Consider the following 13,314-nt stretch of genomic DNA (forward strand, 5'->3'; position numbering starts at 1 on the left):
GTACTTTTTCCCTTTTAGTTTCACACCCTTCCTCTCTCTCGACTCCTGGGATGTTGCTTGCTATGGCCTCCACCTGTGTTGATTGTCCAGTTTGCCAAACCCACTTGTTGCTTGCTCTGTACACCCACCCCTCCCTCGTTGATGCATCACACGCCTGTCCTGTCAAAAAAAAATGCCCAAAAGTCATGTAAACTGGTGTGAAGGTGCCATAAATATGCAGACTACACTGTGCTCCATGATCTGCATGGCTTTTTTTCTTGTTGCCTTCATGTGGCGCCAAAATGGAGAACTGCACCTTGGACATAAGGTTACGTTTTTTTTTTTTTTTGTGAAGGTAGAGATAAATCCCATACTACAAAAAACACAGATCACTGCCCGTCGCAGTCAGCACTGACTGCGTCATAGTGCCTCTCCCCCCCCCAAATAACTTTCAGCCATGCTGTAGAGCAGCTGTGTTACTTTACAGCATGGGTAAAAGAAAACTGGGACCCATTCTGAGGTTTATTCTTCCAATCAAACATGACTCGCTTGACCTCCTAACACATTTCTTGTTCGTCTGGTCTATCACTGGTAGAGTCCTGTACCGGTTATTTTAGGATTTAAAAATCTAAGTGCAAACCTCTAAATCAGCATCTGCTATTATCATGGTAATTCACTCACCAGACTGCGACAGTAATACTTCTGCTATGTATTGCCTACAAAATAATGCCTTGCAAATTACTTTCACTTGTGCTCCTGACACAAGATGGACAATTTGAAGACCAAGGTCTCTGCATCCTTGACTTAACCTCATTGTCCTCTTGCTCCACCTTGAGATTTGGAAGCCTTTCTCATTGGTTTTCTAACCTAGCCTTCTATTATTCCAATGAGATTTACAGAGGTTAGGCCTTCCATCTAAATGCTGCTCCTAGTGCACCAGGAGAGACCTGGTGTGCCAAACCTTCCTTTTCTCCATGTTCACCCAACATTTGACTTTAGAACTCTGTGCATTTTACCACTGCTAAACAGTAGTAAAATGCCTGTGGTTCACTTAATCATGGTCTACAAACTGGAACTTCCTGAATTGTCTTAAGTGCACGTATGTAATAACATTTCTTTTATTTTTATTTCAAACAGTTGTTGTAGGAGGCTGGTCTGGTTTGTAGTGGGTACCTAAGGTACTTACACCTTATACCAGGTCCAGTTATCCCTTATTAGTGAAATGTAGGCAGTGTTCCAGCAGCTTAGGCTGTTTAGGGGTAGCTGTAGCAGAGCAGCCTAGGCTGAACTAGGAGAAATGCAGTACCACTATAGTTACACAGTACTTATACACAATAAAAGACAATACTCAGTGTTACCAAAAATAAAGGTACTTTATTTTAGTGACACAAGGCCAAAAATATCTTGGAGGCAAAACTCCTTCTGGAGGTAAGTATTATACACAATATATACAGTAGTAACCAAAATCAGGTAAGTACACAGTCACAGAATAGTGCAAACAGTAGCAAATACAATAGATTGCAATGGGCCTAGGGGCAACACAAACCATATACTAAAATAGTGGAATGCAAATGTCGAATTTCCACCTAGAGGCGCTAGGAGTGTAGGAAAACACCAAAGGTAAGTAAAGTACCCCAGCCCAGAGCCAAGGAAAGCAGGGGTAAAGTACAGCAAGTTTCCTCAGAACACATTACAAGTTGCGATGAAGAATTATGCAAGAACCAAGCAAGACTGCAAGCAACAACCAATGGATTCCTAGACCTGAAGACGTGGCGAGAGGAGACCAAGTCCAGAAGTCAAAGAAGAGTCCAGGAAGAACAGGAGCCCCTGCCAACCTGGAAGAAGGTGCAAAAGTGAATTCTCCAGTTGAAATAAAAGTATGGAAATGCAGCAAAGAAGATAGCTGCAGGTTCCTGCTTGGTACAAGAGATGTCTCACGTCATGTTGAATGCCTGCTGTTTGCATCGCTGGATTCCTTCAACAAGCCTTGGTTCAAGCGTTTGGAAGAAGGGCACAATAGCCCAAGGAGCTGTAGTAGACATGGTGCACGGGGATACTGTTGCAGCATGGGGAGGCAAGCTCTTACCTCCACCAAATTTGGACAGCTGGACCTTAGGACAGTCTGGATCACTTCGGTCCACCTCCTGTGTTCCAGGGATTACGCTCGTCAACAGGAGAGGAGTCCCAGAGTACCGGTTGTCGTCGCAGAGAGGTGCCTGCTGAAGCAGGGAAGTGACACAGTCACTCCACTGGAGATTCCCTTGGTTCTTCTGGTGCAGGGTGAAGACCGGCAGTCCTTGGAGCGTGCACACCTTGGAAACTGTTGTAATTGCTGGCTGGAGTTAAAATTGCAGGTCACAGGAGTTTTTCTGGATACTTTGTTGCAGTTACAGCGGTTCCTGGAGCAGTCTGCGGTTGATCCGACGGCCAGAAGCTGAAGCTGAGGATGCATAGGAGTCCTGGAGGAATCTTGCAAACCGAATCTGACTAAACACCCTGAGGAGAGGCCCTAAATAGCCCGGAGAGTGGGATTGGCTACCTACCCAGGTATACACCTATCAGGAGGGGTCTCTGACGTTACCTGCTGGCACTGGCCACTCAGAGGTCTCCAGAGGGTCCCCACACCTTGGGATCCAAGATGGCTAATGCCAGGGACACTCTGGAGGAGATCTGGGCACCACCCCTTGGGTGGTGATGGACAGGGGAGTGGTCACTCCCCTTTCCTCTGTTCAGTTTTGCACCAGAGCAGGGACTGAGTGTCCCTGAACTGGTGTAGACTAGATTATGCAAGGAGGGCACCGTTTGTGCCCTTCAAAGCATTTCCAGAGGCTCTGGGAGGATACCCCTCCCATGCCTGTAACACCTATTTCCAATGGGAGAGAGTGTAACACCCCTCTTCTAAAGGAGGAATGCATTGTTCTGCCTTCCTGGGATTGAGCAGCTCAATCCCCAAGAGGGAAGAAACCGGTCTGTGAGGTGGCAGCAGCTGTTGCTGCAGTGGAAACCTAAGTGAGCTGGTTTGGCAGTACGGGGGGGTCCATGGTGGAGCCCCCAGGATGCACGGGATTGGCCCCTCAATACCAGATTTGGATTGGGGGGTCAATTATATGGTCTTAGACACCTCACATGGCCATATGTGGAGTTACCATTGTGAAGCTACATATATGTATTGACATATATGTAGTGCATGCTTATAATGGTGTCCCCGCACTCCCGAAGTCTGGGGAATTTGCCCTGGACAACGTGGGGGCACCTTTGCTAGTGCAAGGGTGCCCTCACACTCAGTAACTTTGCACCCAGCCTTCAGTAAATGAAGCTTAGACGTATCGGTGACTTAGAAGTTACCTAGTTACAGTGAAAAATGGCTGTGAAATAGTGTGTGCAGTATTTCACTCAGGCTGCAGGCCACGTAATTGAATTCCAAAAAGGATCTTATAAAGTTAAAAATGTTGTCCCAAAAATCGGAGGTAGAACTGCAGTAAAAGACCATGTGTGGTAAATTGCCAATTGCCTCATCACATTTCCAGCATGTAGGGGGGGGAATCTATAGAGGCAGTTTGTATGGGCGAGAGGGAGTCCAAAAAGTACTTTGTAAAAGCCAGAATTTTGTCTTTTTGCCAACAATCAATCATGTTTGGGGTTATTACCATCACTCCAGGGTAGGTATACCACCACCACCACCTTCTGAATGTTCCAGATCATAGTACCTGCACCATGGGCCCCAAACCTTGTAATACTACTTCGGGGATCCTTGGGCTTTATATGTGACTTTCTTCCTCCATGTATAGATCCATTCCCTTCTCCCAGTTGGCTGTCCTTAACGGTTCATTTTTGAATTGTCATCAAGGGTGCTGTTATATTCATAGTGACAATGGTTGTGTTATAAAAGCACATACAGAGGAAGCAAGACCAGCAGGTCATGGAAGATTCACAATGGTGAAAGTATAGCGGTTCAAGGTGCTGATTCATCAGAGGTAACTCTAAGATAGTATGCAATAAATATCCTAATGATGTGAGACAAAGGACTGAAAGGAGGCAAAAGTGTCAAGTCACTAAAATCCTTAAGTACAAAGGAAGAAAATATCAAAAAGAAAAGGGAAATAAATAAGAACACAACAAAAGATAAACCCATTTCTAAAAACCCCATCCCCAACCCTCTACCCACCCACATTGCCCAAAACAATGAATAAGAGGCAGACGACAGCGAGGAGAAAAATCCCACTTTCACAGGCCTGCAAAGAACAATTGTACTAAGAAACACACTAATATGTCTGATGTAGGAAACAAGAAATGTAAAAAATGTGAATGGAAGGAGAGGATAAAAGCTATAGTATAGGATCGCCAAACTCGCAGGGAGGATGCCACTGCCATGGCTGTGGTGTCCCCCCACCCTATTACAAGGTTTCTGCCAGCCAGACCTGGCTGACTGGCGCTAACGTTGGCGGAAGTCTGACTGCCGGGTGCAGTGCTACGAGGTAGCACTCTGCTCCCATAAAGGAGCTGAGTGCTACGAGGTACTGTTGTATCCAAGGGGGCCATCCAGCACCCTCGGAATGCGCACTGTCTGCGAAGTGGCCCCAGCAATTGTTCTCTGCCAGCCTTTTGATGGTGGGGAGACCTCTATAAAAAGGCTGGCAGAGAACAAGGTTGTAATCGGCAGGGTGGCACTTAACTCAGCGCCGCCCTGTCATTTACAACCTTGTTAATTGCAACCAAGACCACTGTCACCCCGTCTGGATCTAGGATCTTGGCGGGGACGGTGGTCTGACCCCCAAACTCATAATGTGCCAGTCAGACTGCCACAGCAGTGCGATCGCCTTCGCAAGGCTGGCATCCTTGTGACCACCAGCCTCATAATGAGGCCTTAAGTCTCCATCTTTTAACCTGAGTAAGTATTGATAGTGGAAAAAAAAGGAATAGAAGACGGAGACTTATATGTAATTATTCTTCAAGTATACATATGTACGCAAAGAAGGAGTCTGTGAGTAAAAGACAATATCCTGATGGTGCATATTATCCTAAAATAGTACCAAATTAGCAATGACTGAGGTAACAGAGAATCGTGGAGCACCATCAAACCATATTGTCAAGAGTTAAGATGAACATTATTGTACATGCAATGTCACAATAACCATTATTAGATGAAGTCATACAAACAAGATATAAAACCAGACAAAGTAAGGAGACAGTAATAGTACTTAGCATCAATATGGGCAATTCTGCAGCAATGAATAATATGTAGCACAAAGGCTTATGGGTTTGAGATCCGGAGGATTGATGAGGAGTATCCATACAGAGATCGCTCTTTCATCCAAAAAGGATTATAGATCTCGATATTCAGTGAAGATAAGAGATTTTCCATCAGCGACCATCCTGAATTGAGCCGGACCTGAAAGAAAAATTGGAGTGTTGATTTTGTTTTTGTTTTCCTCAGCATAGGTCTTAGAGCCAGAAAGCCTTTCCTTACTTCTAATGTAGATTTGGAGTAGTCCTGAGAAACAAAAATGTTATGGCTGTTCCATAAGATGTAGTTGTTCTTTCTTATATAGTTGACAGTAAGTTAGGTATGTTGGTATCTTAGAGAATGGCGGACAATCTAGTGCATGGAGTTTTTGATAGGTGTTCTGAATGGGCTTTTCCCAGTTCAAAGCCTTTCTCAAAGGAGATGTTCTTGATTTTGACAAAACCAGTTTTCCAAAAACTTTATACAGGAACCTGATGCATCCTCTGAGCCTTCTGGAATTCAAAAATGTGAATATTCCCTCTCTGGTTTCTGCCCTCTAAATCAGCAATATCTTTTTGTAGGGATATGTTTGAGATTTGTAGTGTTTGTATGTCTCTGGACATTGTTGGAAGTATCCGCCAAATTACAAATACGGGTTTTTACTTCAATTACTCTAGAGCTAATAGTATTGATATCTGCCCTAATTGCATGTAGTTTCTGCTGCATCATATCTGTGTTAGATTTAGTAGATTTAGCCAGTTCATGCAGTTCGATAGGTCTTTTCAGAATTGTGTCCATGGGAGCAGTGATGTCTGGTTTCCCTTTGATTGGAGAGTCTGGTAAAAAGGGTTCAGGTTTGGTGCGCTTCTGACCGGGTTTAAATTCTTTTTCGGCCATGATGATAGAATTCAATACAACTTTAGTATTACAAAGGGTGTGGTGAGTGGTTAATAGCTGAATTGTAAACAAGAGCTGAGGGAAGTACCTGCTTGAGGATAAGTGCCTTTTCAACTCAGGTAGGCAAAAGTGAGCAGAAAGGGTGTAGAGTTCTGTGATGCCTCAGTAGTAGAGGCACAATTAAGTGAGAGTTGTAGTCAAAAACAACAAGTTATAAGGGCAGATATAAAATTAGACTAATGGGCAGAAACAATCTATAATAGGCTGTGATAATACAACAATAATGCCCTGTCTTTTCTGCAAGTCAGGATGGCACCAACATCAAATGAAGGAAGAGATGGCCAGCATCATGCAGCAGAGGATATTAACTACCAAACAGGCATCAGAAAGGGTATACGATGCAAACATGTTATAGAGGTGCCGCCATCTTAGCGTGAGGCAACAAAGAGACAAAGTTTCCTTTGCATCCAGGCTTTAAATAGGAGCTAAAAACTCATAGTATAGAAATGTTGAAGTCTGCGAGGTCCTGGTCCTGGAGCCTTGATAAGCTGGTGTACTTGGTTTATAAATGGAGACTCACTTTTTGTCCCAGCAAGGAGATTGAGCGCGACTGATTGCGTTGGCCATTTTGAGAAGTTGGAGTGTGGGAGCACAGAGATCAGGGTGTGTTCAGAGAAATGCCGGTAAGCATGCTTGAGAACATCCAAAGAGTGATCTAAGTACTCCTCTGTAGCCTTCATTGGGTAATCTCCTTTTCCTATTTTGGCTGGTGTTGGGTGAGGAAATCACCTTACAGCAGCTGCAACAGCAGGAGCACTGAAGTCACACCACCATTCCCAGTGCAGTGCAAGCCACGTCCCCTGTAATGAAAATTTAAATGTCTGACAAATATATTTCTGTCAGGGCCACCTCTTTGCTCTGGCAAGGCATCAACATAAATGTGCTGCAGTGTCGCATGGCTGGGACACTTGAAATGCATGGACTCCTGTAGAACGACAAGCCATATCACAGGAAGAGGGCACTAGTGGCCAGGGCTATTTTACAGTTCCTGATGAGAGACAGGCAAAAGGCTTGCAATGCCTGAGGACGTGAACCGGCGAAGGGCGGATGGCAGGCTGTCCACTGGCCCCCTGAGCTACAGAGTTGATCGAATGACGGGAGTTGGTAGAGGTCAAGGAAGTGAGCTGATAACCCTATAGTCCACTAGGGTCTGAGGAGCCCTGCAATCACTTCACCAGCGCACTGTGACTAGGTACCTACTGGTGTGCGTACACCTGCAGGGCAGTGACCATGACTGAAAAATGGCCTGCTTTACAATGTTTGCCTTTCCAGTCTGGGGCTGCACCCATGTTGACCGCCCTCTGCCCACATTGATTGCCCCTTAGGCAGAAGGCCCCTTGAACTGCTGCACCCTTGACAGGGATATCATCCTTTGCTTAGACATCGCCATGGGGAAGGATAAACCCCAGAGACAGCACAGGGTAACACCATCACACAATGCACTACGCCACATCAGGCTACTCACAGGATTACCACACAGGTTTGGGGTATGCCGGAGCACTCCACAAAGTGACAGGGGGAGCATTCAAGGGCTGCTTTGCTGAAAGATATCCAGGGGTGGAGGTTGGCATTGGAGGGGCAGATCACCTGCTCTGTGCAGACCATGCAAAATAGACAAAGTGGATGCTGCAGAAGCGAACATTACAATCCTTCAGGCTGAAGTGCGACAGCTCTAACAGTAGGTAGCACACATGACTTGGTCACTGCTACAATCGAGGATCGAGCCGAAGATGCGGAGGGTTGCTCAAGGAGAAACAACATTCTCTGGAGGGGGGCAGAGGGGCAGTTGGTGGAGCAGTTCTTGGAACAGTGGGTGAAAGAGGGTCTGAAGCACAAGACGTTCTTGGAAGCAAAAAATACACCTCTGGACTATGGGTCTCCACTACATGCTCCTTTATCCAGCTAACCTACCAGTTAGTAATGCAGGAAAACATTTCTTTGATCGCCTGGCGGATGTTTGGTTTTGGTTGGACATGGCAGTCGCCCAATAGGGAATGTCCCCTGGCTGAAGTGGAGGCTTTTCATGCCAGTGTCACGGGGCCCAATGCCCTGCCCTGGGAGAAAGACACAATCTGATACAGGGAGTTCGGGCCATGTTGTGATATGCAAAGATGGCACAATTACTGCAACAATCACGGACCAGCAGATGGCTGAGACCAGCTGTGGGGTGTCCTCCGGGGATGAAGAGGACCCAGACTCCCTGGCAGATACTGGGGATGTCATCTTGGACACTGGAGCCTAAGAGCTTGGCTGTCACCTTTGTGGACCAAGCCACAAGTGACTATGAATTAAAAGGAATGACTTACCATTGTGATACAAAATCTGAATGTTGTAAGAGTAGCACTGAACGGGTAAATTATCTCACAGTGCTTTTGGATGGTGGCTTTCATATAAAAGAAGATTGTTACGGTTAGTACTCTTGTAATAAGTCCTTGTCTCTAACTTGCCATAACTGATAGTGATCAAAAGGTCAAGGAATGAAAGTTGGGTGGTAGAAACAGTGGAGGAAAACCTTACCCTCCAGATCGTTGAAGATTTAAGTTAAGTTACTTCATAGACATTACCCACGCCATATCATTAATTCGGCCCGCAAACGGGCCAGCAATAACAACAGAGGCACTCTTGACGACAGTACTCAACAACTCAGACCCCCGACTTACATGTGTATCTACCTACACCCCCTTCTCCAATACCATTAAGAGACTGATTAATAAACCGTGGTCTATTTTGTGCCGTGGTGGTGAGGTAATCCCAAAACCCCTTTTTGCATTCAAAAGGACGAAGAACATTAGAGACCCACTAGTCCACACTCGCCCTAGGATGTTGGCACCAGTATCCAAACAGATGACATTGTGGCAACTCCCACTGGTACAAGGTCACCATCCAACTGTAATGTATGTTCATTGACTACAACTAAATTGAGCATTCACTTTCTGGAAACCAAACCTAGTCCCACTGACTTATGGTGGGTGATACTTGAGGCCCAGGATCGCTTATCGAATGGCTCTAAAAGTTTATTTGATAGAGAGCAATGATGGGTTTTTACATTAGAGACCCATACTAAGGGGTTAAACAATGACATACCTTGGATGAGCTTCCTTTAATGGCCCTTGATTGTCGAACATCATTATTAGTCTCCATGCTATTTCCCCCTTTGTTGTTTCTTTACTCATCTAAATAATACACCAAAGGGCTATAACTTAATGACATACTTAGGAGCACTGACTACCTTTTTATATTCATCTAATTATTTCTTTTCTATATACTTGCTCATCTGGCTCGTTTTTTCTCTTGACTTGCATGCCATCTCTTTAAACTTTTATAATTGTTTTTGACCTCGATATACACTTTTTTGATATTTCCGCTATTGCTGACATCATATGGCAATTTTGCCCCTTTTGCCCTTAACTGTAAAACTGTTTGCCGTACTCTCATCTACATAACGTGGGGTACTGGCATCTCCCAGTCTTTGATGTCTCTTTTTTCAAACACACAGTTTTACCTTGATTGAACATCATGGGGCGCATCTGATGTCTCTTTGACGTCCCCCTGTTTGCCGTCTGGATTGGCCGATACACGTTTTTAGTCGACTGCCATCAATCTCCCGTCACATCTGGGATTACAGCCCTCTGGCAGGTGTCCAGAATCAGACCACGCTGAGCATGTAAGTATGCTCGCGGTTTTCCTGTTTTATTGTTTTTAGTTTCCAGACTAGCCTCATTTGCTTGAAGCCCTCCTTGTTCCTTTAGACACACTCGGTTATTTTACGTGAGCCGTTCATAACAGAGCATTATTGAGACTTCGGTTATGTTTTCCTAAAGCCGATTCTCAAGCATAAGGTGACGCTAAAATGTACGGCGTATCACCCCGCCCCTGTATGTACAGGGTATGATCTTGTATACTAATGTTAGTTGTGTTATCAGGTGGATTGCCCTATTGCCACCATTGACCTGAATCATACTTACTATTTAATAACCAATTACCTCTGCTGTAATATCTGGATAATTGGTTGTGTCCGTTTTTCGTTGTAATTGTTCTATACTTTTTTTGGACCATTTGTCTAAACAAATGTATATCTATTTTACCATCAGTTACATAGTGTTACACGTTTATTCCCCTTGTGCTTTTTGTTACTTCTTTGGGCTTCATAACCACAGTTACCTCAATGATTGATGTAGAGCGACGATTGTCCAGTGGCCTTATTTTCCCAAGGAACCCAGTCCTAAATTTAGGAGGGTAAGGAACTTTTTCAATTTTTATTGTGAGTTTTGTTACACCCAGCATAGCAGCACATCTACACTAAGTGTCACAACACTACTTGGTGTCTTTTTGCACTTCGATCACCTATATCATAGAGATATTTTGATTTTATATCTGCTGTTTTTTGTATCTTTTCTCTTCACAGGTTCTCGCCTATTTAGGCCTAGAGCTGTGTAGCTTTTTGATGTAAGTCACTTTTTCCCTTGTAAAATTTAGTTTAGGGTGTGCAACTAGAGCTTAGGAGGTATGCGTTTTGGTCCTGATAATGCGCCATGTGATCCGGTAGGACCCTTGAGGGGCGAAACATGTTGACCCTATATTTTAGCTATAAGGGAAGTATCCTCGCTAGCTCTCTTCTTGGACTAGTAGAGTGGTGGAATATTATTCCCTACCCACTCTCATGTGTTTTTTTTTTTATCTTGACCAAGATCCTCATAATCTAAATTAAATAATTTTTGTTGAAGTCCTTGAGCCAAATTTAGGTTACTTCTCTCTCTCGTGCTTTTTCTTTAACAGTAGGTTTACTTTACTCCTACTGTATCTCTCATGGCACACACTTTATATTCAAGATCTCTGGTAAAGAGCCCCCTAGCGGGGCCCGTCCAACATTGCAGTACCTGTCTGACGAGGCGCTGGCCCTATGATGAAGCATGACATCCATTGGATGTGTGAGGGTTTTCGCTTCTAACTTTAGAAGTGTCTTGAGGACCTGTGCTCTTGCTTTTTCTTCTGTTAGAAACAGTGTACCTTTCTGTTTTTCGTTATAGTCAGGGAGGCTGTACACTGGACCTCATTAATCTCCCTGTCCCCCTATTGTTTGACCCACTATCTACCTGACCATGCACCAGTAACTTGCTTACTTAATTGTGGGGTGGTTCCCATGCATGTGGCGGTTGCCTTTGGAGATTTTGCAAGACACAGTGGGCAGAGAGGTCTTGGTAGTCGCCCTGAAGGATTATTTTGAGATCGACTGGGCTTCTACTCGGAGCTGCACGATGGAGTGGGAGACAATGAAAGCTGTGTTAAGGGGAAGATATGTGGGTTTGTCTCTCTTGTAGGGTGCGGCAAGCACTGCAGCTGGCGGTTCTCCATAAGGAAGAGGCACTGGGGGAGGTGCAGAGACTCCCCCAGATGACGTGCGAGGGCACTGCGGAGATACTCTGAAGTCCTATTGCCCACGGCTATGAAGAGAGGAAGACTGCTCTAGGCAGCTTCTTGCCTGGATCCTTTGTAGAGAGGCGACATGTCCTCTTAAACTATACCTTAGCACCCCCACCTCTGGGACCCACCCCTCCACTTGGGGTTGGTGGGAGGATGCCTACTTACAGCACAACATAATACAAACTCTCAAGGAACATTAGGAACAGGTATACACTTATTCGCACAGCCCAGATCCGGACTGCATACCTGTCCCGTTTGCTGCTCCTGCAGGTGGGGGAGGTTGTGGCACATGAGATGGACAGCGATCTCATGCTGGAAGAGGTAAGGTCGGGGTTTGCATGCCTCCTGGGAGGGAAGACACCTGGGAGTGACAGCATTATGACCAAGCTCTATCAGGCCTTCACCGCAGAGGCTGCACATCGACTGCTTGAGGTGTACCTAGAGGCCAGGGAACAGGGTGTTTTGCCCCAATCCATGCAAGAGGCTTGCATTACTATTGTTCTAAAACCCGGAGCAGTAGCATCTGATCCATCCGCCTATTGGCTGCTTACGATGATCAACACAAAGGTTCTTACTCTCTTTCATGCACGAGGTCGAGGAATGGCGAGAGGACATGACGTTGGTCTCTATTGACATCGCCAAGTCCTTTAATGCAGTAGATTGGCACTATCTAATGTGTGCACTGAAACCAATGGGATTTGGGCCACAGTTTCGGTCATGGGTATGTCTGTTGTATACTGCGCCGACAGCCAGGGTTAAGGTTGGACATCTATATTCAGGCTTATGGGTGGTGGTAGGGGCATGCAACAGGGCTGTCCACTCTTGCCCTTACTTTTAGCAATAGTGCTAGAGCCACTGGCAATCCAAAGTCACCAGAAAATGTCAGAGTGGAGTATCCAAGTGGAGGATGTGACCCATTTGGTGTCCCTCTGTGCCAGGAACACTCACTTTAATTTTACTGCTCTGAGAGAGTCCTTACCTTTTCTTTTACAGTACCTGGACACCTTTGGGATACTTGTGTGGCTAAGGGGTCAACCAGCGCAAATATCTGGTGTTCCCCCTGTGGCTGATAGCAGCAATTCTACTACTATGCTGTCTCTACCATTACGATGGGAAACTGAACAGTTTTGGTACCTGGGGATCATGTGTCAAATGCACATATTTGCAGATACTTACAAATGCATTTACAAGGAGTTTTGACACGGAGAGCCGGAGTGAAAAATCAATGACCAAAGGTCTGTTTATTTTTGCTGCAGCAAAGAGGACAGGTTTACCACTGGCATCCCAGGCCCGAAGTAAAGTGTGCTGGCATGAAGCGTTTAACAGTGATATTTATACTCATACATCAAAGGATACATAAAATGTGTAAATAATGATATACGTCATACAGATATTTTAAGGAGTTAATCAGTTTCCACACACCGGTTCCATTCCCAGCTTTGTCCTTGCCTCCCCTCTGCAGCTGCCTGACTCCCCACATTCTTGAGACCCTTCAAAGGATTGCGTGGTTCAAAGGTATAGATATCAGCCTTTCCCTCCCCAAAATACAACAGCCGAGGTCGGTTAGTTATTTTGAACACATGATTATAATGAGTAACGTGCCCCAGTTAGGGAAAGAAACCAGCTGCAAGCCTGTGGTATGGAACCAGGCTTATTTTACTTAAACAAATACACATAAGATAACATATGTGATAGAAAGTGCGTTCAGAGAGAAAAAAGCTCAAACTTACACG

At 45.1% G+C, this 13,314-nt stretch overlaps 1 protein-coding gene across 35 annotated transcripts in view; it reads left to right on the forward strand.

The window, feature by feature from the left end:
- Positions 1 to 13,314, forward strand: part of MAP4 (microtubule associated protein 4) — a 1,914,856-nt gene that overhangs the window by 215,201 nt on the left and 1,686,341 nt on the right. The window contains exon 1 of one of the 35 annotated variants that reach the window (XM_069210828.1): positions 9,687 to 9,824. The exons of the other annotated variants lie outside the window; for them this stretch is intronic. The gene's annotated coding sequence lies outside the window, so the exon portion shown is untranslated. Of the gene's footprint in view, positions 1 to 9,686; positions 9,825 to 13,314 lie in introns of those variants that run through there. 35 annotated transcript variants of the gene reach the window in all.

The sequence above is a fragment of the Pleurodeles waltl genome, chromosome 10, assembly GCF_031143425.1.
Source record: "Pleurodeles waltl isolate 20211129_DDA chromosome 10, aPleWal1.hap1.20221129, whole genome shotgun sequence".
In the NCBI taxonomy this organism is placed as follows: Eukaryota; Metazoa; Chordata; class Amphibia; order Caudata; family Salamandridae; genus Pleurodeles; species Pleurodeles waltl.